This window comes from Lissotriton vulgaris, chromosome 8, assembly GCF_964263255.1.
Source record: "Lissotriton vulgaris chromosome 8, aLisVul1.2, whole genome shotgun sequence".
In the NCBI taxonomy this organism is placed as follows: domain Eukaryota; kingdom Metazoa; phylum Chordata; class Amphibia; order Caudata; family Salamandridae; genus Lissotriton; species Lissotriton vulgaris.
This window is the reverse complement of record NC_141696.1, coordinates 1,473,676,053-1,473,698,434: the sequence shown is the minus strand read 5'-3', so window position 1 is coordinate 1,473,698,434 and position 22,382 is coordinate 1,473,676,053.

Below are 22,382 nucleotides of genomic sequence, written 5' to 3'. Positions count from 1 at the left end.
CAGAGTCTTTAAGACTTCTCAGGCAGGGAGTTAGGAGGCAGGAGCGTCTCTGGTTGGCCAGCTGGGACCTGAGGGAAAAAGAGGCCCACAAAACCTTATTGAGGGGCTATAAGGCGGAGATAATAAGAGCTAAGCAACAATACTTTACCGCTTGTACCATCTCACTCTCCTCCCCGAAAGAGCTTTTTAAGATTGTGGATTCTCTGACTACCCTGCAGGTTCCTGATCCAGTTATTTGCTCTCAGCTGTTGTGTAACAACATTGCCTCTTTCTTTGAGGCAAAGATTGCTGATCTGTATTCAGCATTAGAGCTTCAGAAGGCCGAAACTGCAGACTCCTCTGGTTCTGCTGAGCTTGCTCTATCCACGGTGGAGGATGCTCCTTTGGGACGCTTGGCATCTTTTCCTCCCCTTGGATTTCAGGAACTAGAGGACCTGCTTTCTAAGACTAGATCAGGCTCCCCCTTAGATCCCTGTCCTCTCATGCTTCTCAAGCAGTGTAAGGAGACCCTTTTACCTCCCCTCTTGGAGATCATGAATGGGGCAATGAGGTTTGGTACCTTCCCTCAGCAATGGAAAAGGGCTGTGGTAAAACCATTACTTAAGAAGGCTAAACTTGAACCTGGGGTATTTAAAAACTTTCGCCCCATCTCGCTGCTCCCTGCTGCCGCAAAGATGCTTGAAACACATCTTAATAAGCACCTTGCGGCCTTCCTGGAGAACTCTGGCTTGTTAGATCATTCGCAGCACGGATTTAGGAGGGAGCATAGCACCGAGTCGCCCCTTACCATTGTGCTGGATAATATCCGCACTCGAGCTGATAGGGGCCAGACCACCCTCCTCATCCTGCTAGATCTCACTGCTGCGTTTGATACCCTCTCTCCCTCGGTGTTAACATCTCGCCTGAGGGAGATTGGAGTGGAGGGGTCTGCTCTTGATCTGCTGACCTCCTTCCTAAACCAGAGGGAACAGAGAGTGATGCTGGGGGAGTTTCTATCTCCATCCCTGTCTGTGCAATGTGGGGTCCTCCAAGGGTCGGCATTAAGTCCGACCCTCTTTAACATCTATGTGACCCCACTTGCCAGGTTGATAAGATCTTTTGGGATGGAGGTAGTTTCCTACGCCGATGACACCCAGATCCAGGTCTCCCTCTCTCAGCCCGTTAACGAGGCTGCCTCCAATTTTAGATCTTGTTTCGAGGCAGTCGCAAAATGGATGATTTACAATTCATTAAAATTGAACGGGGAGAAGACGGAGATTCTGGTGTTTGGGGGAAAAGAGGACATCTGGTCGGCTAATTGGTGGCCTGCCTCATTGGGAGCGTGTCCGGTACCTACCGCTCTGGCAAAAAACCTAGGAGTCCTGATTGATCCTACCCTCAATATGCATCAGCAGGTGAACAGAACAGGCTCTACCTGTTGGGGCATAGTTCACATCTTGAGGAGAATTAAACACTACTTATCCCAGCAGGCCAGAAAGCAAGTCGTGGTTGCTCTGATAGGCTCCCGACTTGACTATTGCAATGCGCTGTATGCAGGTCTCAGCAGGGGGCTGTTGCAGCGCCTTCAACTGGTTCAAAATGCGGCTGCCAAGTTTGTGTTGTATCTACCCAAACGTGCGTCGGCCACCTCCGCTAGGAAGGCATTGCATTGGCTACCTGTTGAGGACAGGATTTCTTTTAAAATCCTGTGCCTTACCTTTGGCGCCCTAGCGAGAAATAGGTCAGTGGGGATTGGGGCTCTTTTGGCCCCCTCTTGCCCCTCAAGGAATTTGCGCTCCGCTAACAAATCTTTGTTATCTGTACCACGCATTCGCAGAGCCAAATGGGGTGGCAGAGCTTTTTCCACAGTAGCACCTAAAATGTTGAATGCTCTTCCCGTTGAAATTAAGGCCCTTCCCACTCTTCAGTCCTTTAGGAAAGCTTTGAAGTCATGGCTATTTGCCAAAGCATACCCGTAGTTTTGCCTCTGCCTTTTAAGATTTATTTTATAGGCGCCTTGATGCCTTCGGGTTTCAGTTGCGCGGTATAAATTTTCTTTCATTCGTTCATTCATGCAGTTAAGTATGAGTTGAGCGTCTCCCAGTCCTTAGTTTGTTTTTGGTATCCCTTCGAGGATCGCTTTGATTTGGTACCTGCAGGCCCCAAAGCCAAGGGACTCGTGTATTCACGAGACTATCGTTTTGAGATTTCCCTTGAAGTTTGAAGATAGACTAGTGAGCGAAGATGCCTGGTCTTAGCAGACTTTGGAAGATATTTGGTTGTGGTTGTTTTAGGGATTCCCGGTTGGAGGATTCGTGTCCGGTTCCTCTGATTGGAACTCCGACCTATGAGCTATACGTAAAACATGGAGTGGGTCCCATTGGATATAATGACATTTGGGTAAAATATACGAAGAAAGACGGTGTCCTACACCTACAGTGTCCCCGTTATGGTAGCCTTGAAACAGAGATTTTAGATAATCTCGAATTTAAATTGTTCAAGAAGAAAGCCCGGCCGGCAATGTTTGACTCTTTCCGCATATGGCGCAAAGAAGCCAAACAGAAATAAATTAAATTTGCAAAGATGAATAAAAGAGAACGAGGTTTGTCAATGGTGCAAGCTGCTATAGCGTTTAGGGATAATGAGGAAGAGCAAGAGAGCGAACAGATGCTTAGGAAGTTAGCGGTAGATAAGTGCTACCCAGTTTTGCCACTTAAAGAGCAAGAAGAGAAGAAAGATCTTGCGAAAGATCCTTTAATGTTGCATCTCTTGAGTTCGCCACCCCCTTATGCACAGGATGCTACGGCATCACCGCCACCAGTTGTAATTGTGCAACCTCTGGTTGTTTTGCCAACTGCGATTCCTCCACAGCAAGCTCCTCTTCCGTTGGCTACTATTCCTTTGGCGCAGCCTCCTCAGGGGCTGAGGTAATATAAATTTTATGGTCATGTTGTGTTCCCTAGCGAGTACCCCACCGACTCCATGTACGAGTTAAAAGTGCATGTAACTTCCCTCCTGTACCAGCTATGAAGACGCAAATACATTTGCGTCCAACGTTAACTTGTCCTCTTTCAGACCCACCATGAATGGGTTTGATGGTCCGTTCCTAAGTATGCTATGCCAACGTCTTTTTGAAGTGTACTCCTACGTTTTTCAGCCTGGCTGAAAGTAGGCCCTGAATCTCTGCCACCGAGCCTCTTTTCTGGCTTCTGACTGCGAGGGCCTCTGCCCAAGCAGCCCCCGTACCCGTGAACTCTGACTTACTTCTAGCGCGGCCCTCCGTGCTCAGCTCAGCCTGCTGCCTGCCAAGATTGACTATAACCTTCGAGTTATCTGTTTTCCTCCCCGAAGATACATTCCGGCCTGCTAGCTTCAGTAAACATCCTTCCTCAGCTACAGGGCTAAAGGGCCGACCTGTCTTTATGCAAGTAATTCATAGCCTCTGTTGCCATGCTTCCATGGAAGGCCCCATGCTCCCACGCTTCTCATACAGACACTCAGGCGCTTATACACGCACTCACAGCAAGTATAGAATAGCTTCTGCTCTAGAGACCTTTCTGCCCAGATAGCTTAGTTCCTAAACATCAGATATCGGATATGATAGAAGCACAAGTTGATCTGACATGCCAGACTTCTGTCTCTCTCCGCCAGTGTAAATGTCAAGTCCCCTGCACCCCGTCTATCACACGTCATGCAGCTGCGCGCGCATCCAAGCTTCCGATTTCCGCTGACATTGCAACATTCTGTTAGCACCACCCCTTGGTGCCACCCACTTGCGTCACCTATCAGTGACGTTTCTAGCACACACGCCTAGTTTACGCCTCTTGATGATGTACTAGCACCACGTGTATACTGTTATCTTGTCTTCTCTCAGCTGTTACGCCTCTTACATTGAACATTATGATGTAAATCAAGTATATAAGCTATGTATTGTCAATAAACGACGGCGCGCTCATCTATCCCTTCTGACATCCTGTGTGGTGGTCAGAACATGATATCCTGATTCCTTTATGAGGAATAAAACCCTTAGAAACTCTTACACCACGGACTCTGTTTTCCTTCTTTCCGATTGAGTTATTATTGATTAAGTACTTACCTGCATAGAAATTAAGAGAGTAAATTAATTATTTACATCATTTTGGCGCCCGAATAGGGACCCCTCCCCCACCTCACGCGCCGGAAGGTGCGTTGCAATCCGTGTCCCCTGCCATCAGTTAGACGGACAACACGTGTACTGGCAGGATTTCCTGCATCCCCCTCTGACACACGGAGGTGACGAAGACTGCGATCAGTGCCCAGACGAGGCGGTGAGGAGTGCGGAGGATCCCGACCAGAGCCCAGCCGAAGGAAGCAAGGTCCGAGGTGTGAAGAGGCCCACCAGTTTTCCGAAGTTTTCCGAAGTTTTCCGAAGTTTTCCGAAGTTTTCCGAAGTTCCGAGTCGAGTCCAGTCGAGTTTTCCGAGGCCTTCTGTTTTCCGTGCTTCCCGGTGAGTACCATTGCTGGGTCGTATCTAGACGGGTTTGGGTACGCAAGTCCGGTCTGCACTGTTTTTAGGCAGTGTATCTGTACTGTTTAGCAGTATATAAAGTATTCCGAATTTCTGCACTGTTACAGCAGTGTATCTGTATCGTTGAGCGGTACATTCAGAGTAGGGGGAAGTTAGCTATGTCTTTAAATGTTTCATGTGATTAATGTCGTGGTATGAATGTGATTGTTCTTGTGTATTATTGTGTTTTTTTTGTTTAAATAGTTACAGGCGAAATTAAGTATTAAGGATCAAGCATTTCAGTATCAAGTAGGCACAATGCCGTTTTTTAACAAATTAAAGCAGATAGGAACTAGGAAAGGGATGTTAGAGGAAGAGATTCCAATCCCCCCTAGGGACACTCCAGGTAATTTCATGTATAATAAGCATGGCATAGACGCCATCTTGTATCTAGAGTTATGGACAGATTATACCAAGCACCTAGAGGAAAGATACCGATGGCCAGTTAACGGAACATGGGATGCCGAGTGCATCATAAAGGTAGAAGAAATATTACGGAAAAAGAAAGCTAGACAATCTCAGAAAGACGCCATAGAATTTTGGCGTAAGGAATCACGTAAGCGTGCTGATAGAGCACTCCGTAGAGAAGACAGGCTTAAAGAATCAGAAAAGGCCCAAGAAAACGAATTAGTTACTGAGGGAATTCGAGTAAAAGTAGAACAAATAGATCGTATCCTAAATGGCAAAGTGAACAACATGTATCTTTTGGCCGATGGTACCCCTGACGCCATTTCAGAAATACCGAAAAATTTGCCGTCACCATTAGTTCCAACTAAAGTAATGCATAAGACTACTAAAGACATATTCCTAAATTCATATCTCGAAGATGTAGCGCCAGCTTACACCAATCTGCCTGTTCGTGCCCTGCCTACTGACAGGGCCGGGGGTGGTACTGCCCCCCAAGATCACTCTCAGCCGACACCGAAAAAGACTAGTTCCGTTCCGCCAGCCCCGCCACTTCCCTCACCTAAAACTGATCTGCCGAAACCACTTCAATCAGATCCTACTAAAAGACAAATTCAGATACTGACTACACACAGAGATAATGCCCAAGCTTCCGCTTCAGAAGGTGCGACCGCGGGTCTCCAGACCCCGCCACCGACTCACAGATTAAATCTCAGAGGTATGCAGAGTCCTCTTACGTACAGATCCCCCCGTTCTTCTAATTCATCCCGTCTTGATGCACTAAAAGAAAATATGTCAGTTTGTAGATACGATCCAGAACCTGGACAGGACGACTTAATGGTATTAGCATCTTTACGGTTAAGATCTGCTACTGATAGTTTGTTATGTTATGCAGGAATGAAGGAGCACCTAGATAGAATATATGAGTTCGTTCAAACGGGAAAGGACCCCGACAGTATTAAGGATGCCCTGGAGAAACAGAAAGTTACCATGCAAGCACTGATACTACGATTTTTCATAAATTGTCTAATAAGAGAACGAGACAGGCCCGGAACAGAGCAGAGTGAATTAGATGCATTGAACAAGTGGGGTCAAAATATAGCCGACGGAAAACATGACAGACAAAATTGCATAGAGGCCATGTATAAAAAGATTAAGAAAGCAGTGATAGCAGTACACGAGAAAGAGAAAGAAAAGGCTCCCTCCGAGGAGGAAGAAGAATCTGAAGAACTAGAACCGACTACAGGCACTATAGCATATGTAGGTAAGGGAACTTATCTTAGGAAGGGTATCCGTCCAGAAAGCAAGAGAGTTTTCTTCTCTGCCTTAACGAATCCGAATTCTGCTGAACATCAGTTCCAGGAAACTGATAAACGGCTTCGAGATCGAGTTGGGTACCATGTACTCAATTCTATGGATGAACAAGAATTAGCCCGATCAGCGGTATCATGGGCCGAAAATGCAGACATATATAATGATGACACCGTAGCACAGACATTTCTGAACCTCTCCCCCGACGAACAGAAATTAGCAGGTATATATATGATTCAGCACCTTCTCATTAAGTACAGAAAACATTATTCCGATCCAGGTCCCTTACATGAGACACTAGAAGCACTACTGATGGATAGATGGAGAGGCCTAAGCACTAAATTAGTTCAAATAATTCTAGAACAACGACGCAGATATGACACCTTTGTAAGTCCTGAATATGTTCCCGCCCCACCTCCAGAAAGGAAAATGTACCATATGCAGTGCGGGGGTGGTATTGAAAGTCAGAACCCCTTGCGAGAAGTGCACCCTGTTATGGGTGAGGATAAAATTTTGAAACGCGTGTATGTACACACGCCTCTGACTAAGTTAGAACTGTTAGAAATGAAGAAATTAGTACCGTGCCATGATAAAGACCCTGCAGGTTTTCATAGAGAGCTCAAAGACATGTTATTAATGGGGGACTACACATATGATGATATCATGAAAATGTTGAAAGTATTATTGCCTACGGGTATATTCGAGAAATTAAAGGAAAAGGACTGGGAGGTGGGAGACGCAAAGATTGCCTGGGCAGAAATAGAGGATGAAGAAAAGAAACGGGTTCCAGGGTTAGGCCTTGGGGACAAAACTAAAGCATTACCAGGTTTAATAGTACAGGTCCTGCCCAGATTATTGACAACTAGAAAGGAGGATTGGGATGCAATCTCGTCCTGTAAACAGAAACATGATGAAGATACTAGCGACTTTTATTCAAGATTCGAGAAATGTTTTATTATCAATAGTGGCCTCCAGCCAAGTAGCGAGTCGTACCCACATCTTTTTGTATCAAAGTTAGTCGAGAATTCCCTACCGTTAGTTAAAAATAGAGTGTATAAAGTCGAGAGTACATGGCAAGCAAATACGCCATCCCAGATGTTACAAATGTTACAATATCACCAGAATAGAATTAGGGAAGAACAAGATCAGGAACAGAAGCGCATGAAAGACACGAAAATGAAAATGTTAGTAGCCCAGACGGTTCCATCCGACAGTCACAGAAAAGGTACGACCCAGACAAGTCACACTGCAGCTCCTGTTAAAGGGACATGCAATTATTGCAAGCAGCCAGGTCACTACGTACACGAATGTGCAGTTCTGAAACATAACATAGCGACAGGTAAAACTAAAGAGAGACCGCATCCGCCTAGACAAGACCATAACCAGCATCAGTCTACACAGAATACACAGCCCATGCATGCATCCGCACAGACAGCACAGACCGTAGCAGTACCACAGCCACAGCCCATTGCTGCAACTCAGCAAGTCTCACAACAGATGTACCAGTATGCCCAGTCTGCTTACCCCGAATATTCCCGATATACATGAAACAGCCTAGAGAGGGAAGGTGGCTTGCCTCTTATCGAGATTCCTGTAGATCAAGAAGGTCCTTATGTACACAGTCAAGTATTGGGGAAAGATAGAAAGTTTTTAATTGACACAGGGGCAAGTCGCACTACAATAAGTCATGACGAAGTTCCAGGGGCACCCCTCTCAGGCTCACAAAATGTTTCCCTTGGTTTTTCAGGACAACCTATTGTAAATGAAGTCTCAGAACCAGTTCCCCTGGCTGTGGGTCCATTATTACGCGTTACAGACCTGTTACTAACAAAATCATGTCCGGAAAATCTGTTAGGAATTAAAACACTGAAGGCTCTAGGGGCTATAATATGCTGCTCCCCGGAGGGAGTTAGACTCTTTCTGCGGGATTTCAAGGGTCATTACGTCCTTCGTGAGTTTGACGTCAGATTGAAAAATGTACCTGATTACTTGTGGGCAAAAGGCCCAACTGATGTAGGATGTATGCACATTACACCATACCGCGTTACCCTCAAGGCAGGTGTTGTATTACCCAGAATCAGACAATACAAGTTACCACCCGATGCTGTAGCGGCTTTACTGAAAATCATTGAAGAGCTCATTGCCCAAGGAGTGGTCGTCGAGACCGACTCCAATATCTGTAACTCACCCATCATTCCGATTCTTAAACGTACTGATCCCAATGCACCGCCAGTATATCGGCTGGTGATTGATCTTCGAGAATTGAATAAATGCATTATCCCACAGTATCCTGTGGTCCCCGATATATCATCTCTCTTGACTGCTATTGATTCAGAAGCAACGTTCTTTACTGTAATTGATCTCAAGAACGCCTTCTTCAGCGTGCCTATTGATCCAGAGAGCCAATATCTCTTCGGATTCTGTTTAAATGGACGCAGTTTCAAATTTTCGCGCGCACCTCAAGGATTCACAGAAAGCCCCAGCATCTATAGTCAAGCACTGAAAAGACAACTAGATTGTATTCAAATGCCAGTTAACACCGCTTTACTACAATACGTCGATGATCTGCTGATCACCGCACGAAGTGAGCCCGAATGTGAAAAAGCATCACTGACAGTTTTACATTTCCTGGCCGACAAGGGACACAAGGTGTCTCCTTCGAAGCTACAATTCTGTGTTCAGCAAGTTGTGTACTTGGGTCACTTGCTGTCCAAAGTGGGGAGACAGCTCACTCCCGATCGCATTCAGTTAATTGTGAACATGCCGCAACCCAAGACACAAAAGGAAGTGCGGGCCTTCATAGGCCTCACCTCGTACTGCAGACAATGGATTCCCCAGTATGCATTTCTAGCTAAACCACTCATCCAGTTAACGACACAGGAGGCAGCGACTTCGACTGTCCTCCCTTGGACTCAGGAACACACACAAGCTTTTGAAGAATTAAAGAAAGTTTTATGCCAAGCACCAGTTTTAGCGACACCATGTTACAGCAAACCGTTTACACTTTTTGTTACAGAACGTGATGGCACAGCGTTGTCTGTCCTCACTCAAGACCAAGCAGGTTCACATAAGCCTTGTGCTTATTTTTCTAGTACATTGGATTCAGTAGCTCAAGCACTCCCTGCGTGCTTAAAGTCAGTAGCAGCAACAGCGTTAGCAATAAGACAAAGTGATTCAATTGTTTTAGGTCATCAGTTAACAGTTCAAGTACCACATTCTGTAGAGGTTTTGTTAAACAGAACCCAGACTCAACACTTAACTATAGCACGACTGACAGGTTATGAATTAACACTATTCCAGCCACACATAGAAATCAGACGTTGCAGCATCCTGAACCCCGCAACACTGTTACCTACAGTTATGACAGATCCAGCTCCGCATGATTGTATAGAAATAATTAATGCAGTAACTAAGCCTAGACGAGACTTAACAGATGTCCCATTGACAAATCCAGACCTGACACTTTATGTGGACGGTTCATGCATGAGAACAAGTACAGGAGAATTAGTGGCCGCGTACGCCGTGACCACTGAAACTGAAATTAAAGAAACACATCGTATTGACACCCTGTCTGCTCAAGCAGCAGAGCTCATCGCTCTGACTCGAGCCTGTATTCTAGCCAAGAACAGAAATGTTAACATATACACAGATTCCCGCTATGCCTTCGGAGTTGTACACGACTTCGGAGTCCTCTGGCAAGAACGAGGTTTTCTGACTTCCCATGGGGCCAAGATACAACATGGCCCCCTCATTCAAGCACTGTTAGAAGCAATACATTTGCCCTCGGGCATATCAGTCATGAAGTGTAAGGCACATACTAAAGTCACAGATTCTGTTTCCCAGGGTAACGACCTGGCAGACCAGACAGCAAAACATACAGCACTGACTCACACCCAGACTACTGATGTGACAAAGACAATAGTCCAGACCCAGTGTATGGCAGTTAGAGATCCCGCCCTAGATGTAATTGATATCCAGACACATGCTACTCCAGAGGAGATAAAGAAATGGACTGAACTAGGAGGGATTCAGACAGATCAAGGTTGGGTGACGAAGGGAAAATCTATATGGTTTCTCCCCGACTCAATGGTTCAAGTCATGATAAATACAGCACATAGTCCTGCCCATCTTGGAGAGAAAGCCATGTTAGACAGTTTACAGAATCTCTGGTACAACAAACACTTACGAGCAGCAGCAAAACAGAAAGTGCGTACTTGCATGATCTGTTGTCAGTTCAATCCAGGTAAAAGCGTCCCTGTTGAGCAAGGTGGATTTCATCCTCCCGATCACCCTTTTGAAGTCCTCCAGATGGATTATATCCAGATGAATAGCTGTAGAGGATTTAAGTATGTCCTTGTAATTGTTTGTGCTCTGTCCCGCTGGACCGAAGCATACCCAGTCCCAGACTACACTGCTCCGACCACTGCCAGACAGTTGGTTCGTGAATTCTTCCCACGGTACGGTTTGCCCCGTGTCGTGTACTCAGATAACGGACAGCCGTTCTCGTCCGAGTTGATGAAACAAGTTTCCCTCTTGCTAGGATATCAGTGGAGGTTCCACTGTGTCCGACATCCCGAAGCAGCTGGCCTTGTAGAAAGGCATAATCAGACACTAAAAATCCGTCTTGCCAAGATCTGTCAGGAAAAAGGGGTCGACTGGATAGTCGCCCTGCCCGTGGCACTATTCTACATGAGGATGGTCGCCCACTCGAGATCAGGGCTATCCCCGTACGAAGTGGTCTTTGGCAGACCGCCGAATATGTGGGGGACGCCCGTTCCGAAAAAGATCACTGATATTGATTGTAACATGTTGACAGATTACCTTGCCTCCTTGATGTCTGCACTCCAATCATGTCGTTCACAGGTTGCCGCAGCCTTCCCTGACAACACCGATGTAAAGGCGCATGAGGTCCGCCCAGGTGACCTGGTAGTCGTCCGGAATTTCGACCGGAAAAGTCCGCTGGAGCCCCGCTGGAAGTCTCCAAAGACCGTTCTGCTTACCACTAGGACCGCCGTGAAAATCGAGGGGAGAAAGGGGTGGGTCCACACGAGTCACATCAAACTATGCAATGAACTAAAAAACGGACTGAAACAGGACTCTGACTCGTCCACCCCCACCAAAGACTGTGTTGAAGCACAAGACGTTACTGTGCCTAAAAGAGAAAAGACTCCTCAAGAACTTTACCGAATGAAGCTTCGATCTAGCAAGTCAGACAGTTTAATTGTTTAAGTCCTCCCTTAGGTGAATCGGTTAAATAGTTTCTGACATGTATCCCCTAGATCGAGTTAGAGAGAGAGAGGAAAAGAGAAGAACATATTGCAAATCACTTCGTAGTCACTGCATAGTGACACTAATAATCATGTTTATTCTGAGTATTCTAATTATTATTGCCAGCATTCTGCTTCCTATGTACTGGCCTATTTTCAGGCGTGAACAATCTGCTTACAATGTCTCTGCTGAACACACTTTTAGTGAACTTCCTGCACATGAACTCTCTTACAGACTTGCGCTGCGCAACAATACATTCATTAGTATGTTACACCATTCCCATCAGACAAATAATGCTACAAACTGTTGGATATGTGGCCGACTCCCTCCCTACCAGAATTACAAGGGAGCTCTGCCTCTCTTTCCGTACCCATTCACTCACAATGGCTCCTGTGGAGCATGGTTTAAAATAATTAATTCTTTAGATCCTGATATTGCTGTTTTCGATGGGGGCTGGGTTTGGGGAAACTTGAACTTAGTCCTGCTCAACGTCTGTTATCCTGATCAAGAAGGACTTCCCACTCGAATAGGAACTGATCTAGAAAATGAAGTATATGGATTAGGTAATTACACAATTAGCCTTATGATCCTCACTGTTGAATCTGAAACTGCTCCAGTTCTGCCCCATATGTTAGTACTACCAGTCACAGGTGAATTATGTGTTAGCAAGAAAGGTTCAGTACACGTAGGTCATAGTAAATGCACTACTGTGGTCGAGTTCAGTGACCATGGTAAATCGTCCTTTAAAGCTATCAGTCATTCCTACTTTGTTTGTGGTCATACCGCATACATACGTTTGCCTCCAGATTGGGATGGTACCTGTTACATTGCCTTCCTTCTGCCACCTGTTTTCCTAGCTCCTCCTGATTACCATAGAAATACGAATCTAGCACCGAATAGACCCAAAAGAGATATTCCCCTTGTCGACTACACAGAAACGGCATGGGAACAGTACACTGATTTCAATAAAGGATTCTTTTTCTTCCTAGGACCTGTCCAAAACAGTAAATTAATACGCAGATTGACGAGAACACTTGAAGCAGTAGTGAACGAAACTGCCTCCGCTCTAGGTAACTTAACAGAGGAGCAGTCTGCTATACGGACTGTTGTCCTTCAAAATCGTCTTGTGATTGACGTCATCTTGGCAGATAGAGGTGGAGCTTGTAAGGTCATCGGGTCAAGTTGCTGTGTTTTCATTCCACAAAACGCACCATCTGTCTATCAAGCTATCACCCGTTTACATAAAATTGCAAATCAGATACATCAGAATCCAGGCACCTGGACTTGGTCCGGTTGGTTCTGGACTACGTTGACAGCTTGGGGATGGAAGATCTTATCGTTCCTAGGCATTGGCCTTGTTATAGTATTCAGTTGTTGCCTGTGCCTGCAGTGTGGGCCAGCGATATGTGGACTGTGTGCCACATCCTGCATTGAGCTTCCAGTTGCCGCTCAAACAGTCAAAGAAAGAAAGACGAACATATAATGTTACAAGAACAAACTGATCGATTTATGAGGATCGATATATCATGAAGGGTCCGTAGGGAACAAGGAGGGAATGAGGTAATATAAATTTTATGGTCATGTTGTGTTCCCTAGCGAGTACCCCACCGACTCCATGTACGAGTTAAAAGTGCATGTAACTTCCCTCCTGTACCAGCTATGAAGACGCAAATACATTTGCGTCCAACGTTAACTTGTCCTCTTTCAGACCCACCATGAATGGGTTTGATGGTCCGTTCCTAAGTATGCTATGCCAACGTCTTTTTGAAGTGTACTCCTACGTTTTTCAGCCTGGCTGAAAGTAGGCCCTGAATCTCTGCCACCGAGCCTCTTTTCTGGCTTCTGACTGCGAGGGCCTCTGCCCAAGCAGCCCCCGTACCCGTGAACTCTGACTTACTTCTAGCGCGGCCCTCCGTGCTCAGCTCAGCCTGCTGCCTGCCAAGATTGACTATAACCTTCGAGTTATCTGTTTTCCTCCCCGAAGATACATTCCGGCCTGCTAGCTTCAGTAAACATCCTTCCTCAGCTACAGGGCTAAAGGGCCGACCTGTCTTTATGCAAGTAATTCATAGCCTCTGTTGCCATGCTTCCATGGAAGGCCCCATGCTCCCACGCTTCTCATACAGACACTCAGGCGCTTATACACGCACTCACAGCAAGTATAGAATAGCTTCTGCTCTAGAGACCTTTCTGCCCAGATAGCTTAGTTCCTAAACATCAGATATCGGATATGATAGAAGCACAAGTTGATCTGACATGCCAGACTTCTGTCTCTCTCCGCCAGTGTAAATGTCAAGTCCCCTGCACCCCGTCTATCACACGTCATGCAGCTGCGCGCGCATCCAAGCTTCCGATTTCCGCTGACATTGCAACATTCTGTTAGCACCACCCCTTGGTGCCACCCACTTGCGTCACCTATCAGTGACGTTTCTAGCACACACGCCTAGTTTACGCCTCTTGATGATGTACTAGCACCACGTGTATACTGTTATCTTGTCTTCTCTCAGCTGTTACGCCTCTTACATTGAACATTATGATGTAAATCAAGTATATAAGCTATGTATTGTCAATAAACGACGGCGCGCTCATCTATCCCTTCTGACATCCTGTGTGGTGGTCAGAACATGATATCCTGATTCCTTTATGAGGAATAAAACCCTTAGAAACTCTTACACCACGGACTCTGTTTTCCTTCTTTCCGATTGAGTTATTATTGATTAAGTACTTACCTGCATAGAAATTAAGAGAGTAAATTAATTATTTACATCAGGGCCACCAACATTTCCTCCTCCTTCGTCTGCTACTCCTACACTTGTCTATAATACTCCTCCTGTTCCGACTTTGGATTCTTCTAATATTGTTCCGTCTTCGCTTATTCTTTCACCTTCTCCTTCTGTTAGACAGAGAATGTTTGCTGCAGTTTCTAGTTTCCTTTCCCCTTTGTTGGGATCTTTGGGTACATCTCCTGTTGTCGAGCGTAGACAATCACATAGTCAGTTGTCTGATGCTAATGAACGTACAGTTTTGGATCACATGGCGCGTAAATGGGTTACGTATGCTACACAGTATGATCTTGAGGGTATTATGGATGTTTTCCATCAATGGGAAGCACCAAAACAACGGCACGTCTTTGAGATGATGTGTGTGTTCCTTCATGAACAATGGATTGAAGAAGTAGGTCAAGCTCCTTCTGAGTTGTACCGAATATGTTCCGAATTTGCGAAAGTCACCATTGTGAGTCCTCATGAGATTCAGAAAGCAGTTGCGACTTTATTGTCATTTCGTAGTGAAACTCCTTCTGAGCAAATGGTTGACCCTGATTTGTCAGTTAGGAGAACAGCGCGTCAATATCCGATGCGTGAGGTTCCTCCAGTTTGGAGACCTACTGATCCTAATGCTGCTCCACCTGTTGTTGCACACTTTCAGCGTGTTTGGGTACAAGTTCCTTGGAAGCGTGTTGAAGTTTTGGCTATTAAACAGTCTTTGCCTGATCCACGCAAAAATCCGGCGGGATATTACAAAGAGCTAACTCAGACTGTGGGTTTGTGTGTCATGAATTTGACAGATATAGATATGTTGTTTGGGAATGTTGTTCCACAGCCTATTTGGGGTAAGATTTGTCACACAGATCATGCACATGAATTAGGTGACACATGGGCACACCTTAGAGATGCCGATAATAGACAAGTAGGTGGCGCTAAGCCTGAGGATTTGATTACTGAACTTCCTGATAGAATTATTGCTTATATGAAGACTCTAATGCCTGAAGTGCGTGTCTATTGGGACAAGTTGTCTGCGTGCAAGCAGAAGAAAGATAAAACTGTGTCCGACTTTTTCACGCTGTTTGAAGAGACTTTTGTAGACCATAGTGGTCAGGACATGGCTACCGAGCGTGGCCAGAGATTGTTCGTCGACAAATTTGTACATAATTTGCTTCCTGAGTTGTGTAATAAGTTGAAAGATTCTGAGAGTGCTTGGGCTGTTTCCACATCAGCGCAGATTTTAGCTACGGCCCAGTACTATGAAAATAGGCACAAAGATGATGTAGAAAAAGCGGATAAGAAGACTAAGGAATTGAAGACTAAAGTTCTTCTACAACAAGCTTATCCACCTCATATTAATAATCAACGCGATTATCAGCAGAATCAGCAATATTCGAGAAACTCGCTAAGGAACGAGTCTTCTCAACAACGTTTTCCGTATGGGCCTAATCAGTGTGCATATTGTAGAGAAGAGGGCCATTTCAAGAATAGTTGCCGGGTTTTGTTACAGCGCACAAATGGTGCTTCTGGTGTGAGAGGTCGAGGTGCTCAACAGCACCTAGAGGTAGAGGTCGTGGTCAGAATGGGCATCCTTTGCCTCCACATAACTCAATGAATAGTTTTGATCAGCAGGTTCGTCTGGTAGGACAGCTCAGTACTATACAGACGATTACTACATCGAAGGTGAGGAAGTGGATCGTAATGATTGCTAGGACAGCCATAGACAAAGAGAGGGAGTTGTTTCAGTTCCAGTAGATCAGAGTAGACCTTATGTTGAAGTGATTGCATCAGGTGTGTCAGAACCTTTTCTGTTGGATACTGGTGCTGCGAAGAGTTCTATTATGCACTCTAAACTCCCTGGCGCACCTTTGTCTGGCTTAAAGAATGTTTTAGTAGGTTTTTCTGGTGCCCCGGTTACGAATCCAATTTCTACCCCGTTGTCTCTTTCTGTTGGACCTCGTAGATTTGAAGCACCCCTCATTTTGACTACAGGTTGTGGTGAGAACTTATTGGGATTGGATTTGTTGAAGAGATTGTATGAGACGCTGTATTGTTCTCCGTCAGGAGTACAACTTACATTGGGTGAGAGAGTGATCTCTCCGATGTATATATCTAAAGATGGACTTCCACCCGAATTCTCTTCCCTACCCGATTCGCTTTGGGCTACTGGTCCCAAAGACGTAGGCCTGTTGGAGATTCCGCCATATGTTGTGACACTGAAGGCGAATGCTAAGTTACCGCGCATTCCGCAGTATCGTATCTCGAGTGATGGTGAGCGAGCACTTTTGGCGATCATTTATGATCTGATTGAAAAGGGTGTGATTGACGAAACAAGAGGTAATGTGTGCAATAGTCCGGTTTTGCCTGTTTTGAAGAGAACTGATTCTTCACAGCCTCTTGTATATAGGTTTGTGATCGATCTTCGCGAAGTGAACAAGATCGTTGTTCCACAATTTCCTGTTGTACCTGATATCACCGCTTTGTTGACTTTGATTCCGGCTACAGCGACATGGTTTTCGGTGATTGACTTGAAGAATGCTTTCTTCAGCATCCCGATTGCCGTGGAAAGTAGAAATATCTTTGGATTCTCTTTAGGAGGACAAAGTTTCCGCTTTAAGCGTTCTCCTCAAGGCTATTGCGTGAGTCCATTGATCTATAGCCAAGCTTTGAAAACACAACTTGATTTGTTGGTTTTAACAGATGGTGCTGCTCTTATTCAATACGTTGACGACTTGCTAGTTGCTGCTGACAATCAAGAGATTTGTAGAGAGGCTACCTTGTTGTTGTTACGCCACTTGTCTGATTTTCATCACAAAGTTTCTCTCTCCAAGTTGCAATATTGTCGACAAGAAGTAACCTACTTAGGTCACTTCTTATCGAAGGAGGGAAGGAAACTGACCCCAGAAAGAATTCAAGCTATTGCAAAAATGAGCGTTCCTACAACACAGAGAGAAGTACGTGCGTTTTTGGGTATTACGTCGTACTGTAGACAGTGGATCCCTAATTTCTCCTTGTTAGCACAGCCTTTGATAGCTCTTACTGTTAAGGACACTCCAAATCCTATTCCTTGGACTGACGAATGTCAGAAGAGCTTTTCCGAATTACGCAACGCGTTGTGTTCGGCTCCTGTGTTGGGTACCCCCGACTACAGTAAGCCTTTCACATTGTATATCCACGAGAGAGAGCGATGTGCATTGTCAGTCTTGACTCAACAGTTCGGCGATAAGCAACGTCCATGTGCTTATTTTTCGTCGACCTTAGATCCGGTAGCTAGAGGGTTACCGAGTTGCCTGAGAGCAACAGCAGCAGTGGCTGCTTCGATTCGACAGTCTGCTGGTTTGGTTATGGACAATACATTGATCGTGATGGTTCCACATGCAGTGGATACCTTGTTGAATCGTACCAAGACACAGCATTTAACTAGTGCTCGGTTGTCGGGTTTAGAATTGACCTTGTTAGCGAGTCACTTGCACATTAAGAGATGAAACACGTTGAATCCAGCCACGTTGTTGCCAATTTCAGCAGAGACAGATAATTTTGAAGAACAACATGATTGTTTCCTTAGAACTGAGGAAGAAACGAAAGGGAGGATAGACCTTAGGGATACTCCTCTTCCAGAGTGTGATGGTACTTTGTGGGTTGATGGTTCGTGCTTCAAGCTGCCGAATGTTGATACGACTACTGCATATGCTGTTACGACTTTGCATACGATTGTTAAAGCTGCACGTATCCCACATAATTCAGCGCAAGCAGCAGAGTTGATTGCACTAACAAGAGCATGTGTGTTGGCGAAAGGAAAACGAGTGAATGTGTACAGTGACAGTCAGTATGCGTTTGTTGTTGCTCATCGTTTTGGACGTTTGTAGAGTATCAAAGATGGTTGCTACCCGATGCATATGTGCTTCCAGTTGTTACAATGGCTCATGGGATGGCACATATTAGCGTGGAAGGGATTTGCAAGTTGTTGGCTCCGGTTTGGCAGAATGCAGGAATTCCCAGATGTGCAGAGAATTTGGTTAAGAACTGTATGGTGTGTTTGATGTACAATCCTGGTAAGGGAATTCCAACCCCGGCTGGTCATTTTGCTCCTCCTACGTATCCGTTCGAGGCTTTGCAGCTAGATTTCATCCACATGGAGAGGTGCAACAACCTGAAATATGTTTTGGTGGTTGTTTGCTCCTTTTCTAGGTGAGTGGAAGCTTACCCTTTGAAGGACAATACTGCCTTGTCCACAGCGAAAGCCCTTATCAAAGAGTTCTTCCCTAGGTTCGGATTGCCGAGAAATATCTGGAGTGACAATGGGAGTGAATTTGTGGGTCAAGTGATGAAGAGAGTATGTGATGGATTAGGTATTAGGCAGAAGTTCCACGCTGCAAATCACCCCCAATCAGCTGATTTAGTCGAGTGCTATAATGGCACTTTGAAATTAAAGTTGGCTAAAATCCAAGCGCGCTCTGGTTTACAATGGCCAGATGCTTTGCCTTCAGCACTTTTGTCCACAAGAATGACTGTGCATTCACAAATGGGTTTGAGTCCGTATGAGGTTGTGTTTGGTCGTCCAGTGAATATTTGGGACGTGCCAAGACCAACAAAGTTCAGTAAGCTTGAATACCCTGTGTTACTTGATTACTTGTACGAACTGACGGCTAAACTGCGTGTCTTACACCAACAGGTTCATGATAGCCTGCCACAGACTTCTGAAGATCCAGGTCACACCATTGAACCCGGTGATTGGATTTTCGTGAAGAACGAGCAGCCCCGCTGGACAGGACCGCACCTGGTCCTCCTGTCTACACGTTCTGCAGTTCGAGTACAAGGCAAGAAAAACTGGTTCCACGGCGTACACTGCAAACGGGCTCCGTTGCCCTTACCGTATGACCGGTGGGTCCAGAAGGGACTTCCAGACTCTGAAACTGAAACTGTGCCACGATTTTTGCCATTTAGCGATGCCCGTTTGATTTGAACGAACACTGAGAAAGAAAGTGACGATCTTCTGCAAGAAGCTGTGCCTCTTTTGAATCGATTGAACACTACTGAACCTGACCTTTTGTTTAAGGAACAGACATTGCCTGGGAAAGATCGTTATAATTTGTGACCGAAAGTCGTGGGACTAATAGAAAATAAATGAAGTTTTTTATGATTTTTCTGTTTACTGGTTAACTCTCCTCCGAGGAACTACTTATTTTTGTTTTTCGAACCGCCATCCGGGTTCAGCTGTAGGGTCACGGTAGACAAGTCTTTGGAGTGCAAGCCTGAGACACTAGGTCGACGGTTCTCGTTGGCCTAAGGGAGTTGCCCTGGGTTGACAGAGGCATTCCTTAGCATAGGACACCCTACCACCGCAAGCAGCATATTTAGCGGGAATAGATTTCTTCAAGTTGGAGAGACCTGTAGAGACAATGAGTTTTAAAAATAAGATACACAAACTGATAACACAGAAAATATTTTCTATACTTTGTTCATTTTTGCTACTGAGTTTAATGATATTTTTAATTGGTTATGTGACATTCTCTTTTAAAGTGACGTTTTTTCCCACTGTGCAACCTACACCTCCTCCTACTATTTCTTCTCATTCTTTTCACCCTCTGCCCGAACATATGGTACTCAGAAGATTGGAATTTGCTAACATTTCCTTTATTCAACTTTTGCACCAACACCAGTTAGTTATGAACACAACAAACTTGGATTTGTGGACTAATGCCCCATACAACCGGTAAAGGTATTCCGTACTTGGTTTTACCTTTCAGCCTTAATGGTTCTATTTGGGCATATAGAACGATGTTCATTTATGCCCATAGTGTCTACCCCCTGCGTTCACCGAAGGACAATCCGAAGAATAGTGCTTTAGCTAGAGGCATAGTCGACATGGTTAAAGGGACTAATGCGGTTGAGTCTATTCCAAAAGATGAGAAAGAACCATATAGTGGTTAGGATGTTACTGGATATGGAGTTAGCCTGAGTGTTAACCAGCGAGCGAAAAGTTCTCCACCGATTTGGATAGTACCCCATCAGGGTCGCTATTGTCTGCAGGGTAATGGCAAGAATCCGGAAGCTCAGTTAGGAAAGAGTGTTTGCACTGAGATTTACGTCTCAGACTTCCCCAGCGTTTCTAGCAGCTAAGGATACCTATTTTGTTTGCTACGACAAAGCGTATACATGGTTGCACCCTGATTTTTCGGGCACATGTTTTGTTTCTTTCCTGTTGCCTCCCACTTTTACAGCTGCAGCAGATTACCACAAGAAGAGAGTTGCTAGAGGTGTCTTCAGTCAGGAAGATACCACAGGGCAAGAGTTGGGAGATTTCTTTTCGTTTTTTCTGACCGATGGCTAACAGCAGGAACATTCGCCAGTTGACGAGAGTTGTTGAGTCCACCATAGTCGAAACTGCCGGTGCCCTTAGTAACTTGACTGCTGAGCGCCAGTCGGATAGACTTATAACACTTCAGAATAGAGTTGCTCGTGACGTCATACTTGCAGACCGAGGTGGAGTATGTAAACTGATTCAATCAAGCTGCTGCGTTTTCATTCCAGACAACGCTCCATCAGTCTTCCAGGCCATTTCCAAGCTACATTAGATCTCTGATTCTGTACATAGACAAAGGAGATTGGTCGTTGATGGGATGGTTTTGGGGATTGATATCTACTTGGGGATGGAGGATTCTGATGGTCATTGGGATGGTCTTATCTATCCTTTTCCTGTTCTGTCTCTGTGTACAGTGTGCTCCTGCTATTTGTGGCCTCTGTGCTACTTCGTGTGCAAGGAGACCTGTCCAGAGAGAGGTACTAAGTACTAGGATGATGCTACAGCAACATATCGATGATCTGATGAAGATAGACCTAGATTCAGATTGACATGGGTTTGGGTTTATTGCCTATGTAAGGGCAAAAGGAGGGTCTGTAGTTCCGTGGTTTGAGGGTCTGAGGTTTGGTGGTTCCGAACCCGTTCTATAAAGGTCGTCGGAAATAGACGATTTTGGTGTTAGCGGACCGCAAATCACGAGTGCGGTGTGTACAAGTGTTTTTGTCTTAATCGATCAATGAGAACACTACGTATTCAGGGATTCCGTTTGAACCCTCAGGTTCCATTTTGTGTACGGCAGCCATTTTGTGTGGTTGCTCTCACATAGGCCGATGACTGCGGCTGAGCGAGTCCTTGGGACGCGTACACCTTAGCTGACTTCTGAATGACCTGGCCGAACTGACTCCCTTGCCCGAGGCTGACCTCGCTGAGCCAGTTCCTTGTTAAGCAGCTGGTCAGATAACGATCAAAGAGCAGGACATGCCGAAGTTTATAGTACACTGCACCCATCTTTCTATCTTGCTTCCAATCTGATTCTGCTCCTTCCTTTATGGCTTAATCACTGATTTGGGTTAAGGTTTTATGATGGGTTTTGTCCGGCCTGATCGAACGGGATATTGGAAATTGCTTGGTCATTTCTGGTGGGCTGGACAACGGAAAATGGGATTGTCGTCATGCGCTACTGGCCAGTTTTTGTGTAACCGATGCTACTTTGGAATGTGATTTTTGGCATAAAAGACCATGCTCCGCTCATTGAAAGTGTACAGTCTCTAGAAAACCACCCGTGTTGTGCTTCGTAGACCTCTGTTCCTGGTTGAAGCCAATAAACTTTGGTCTTTGACGTTATCAAGAAGTGTCCCATGTCTCTGTTTGCCGAGGCAGGGGAATCCGAAGACTTCGAGCGTTTTCCCTGGCGCTGCTGGGTTCTAAAACCCAGTTCTTCAGGGTCAGTAAGAAGTGGATTCTACAGCGTCGGACAGTGTACATGTGCCGCTGGTCACCCTGGGAACGGCGAATGGACTGCTGGATGAGTAGACTCTAGGGGCTGCGAAGGGGGGGAGAACTGTGACTGAGTATTGCATAGTGCAAACTGGGGCGGGCTAGTAGTGAATCAGATTCTAGGCTTTCTGGGTTCTGGGTGACTCGGTGCAACGCCTATGTACATGAAGAGGGTGTAGCTCTATGGGGGGGCAGTGGAGAAGGGTCGTTATGGGCTTTTGGGGATTCCTGAGGCGGCAATTGGATGCTGCACTGACTGTTTGTGGGTTACTTGCTGGGCTCTATCCAACCTCCAGCGGATGGTTCCCAGTTA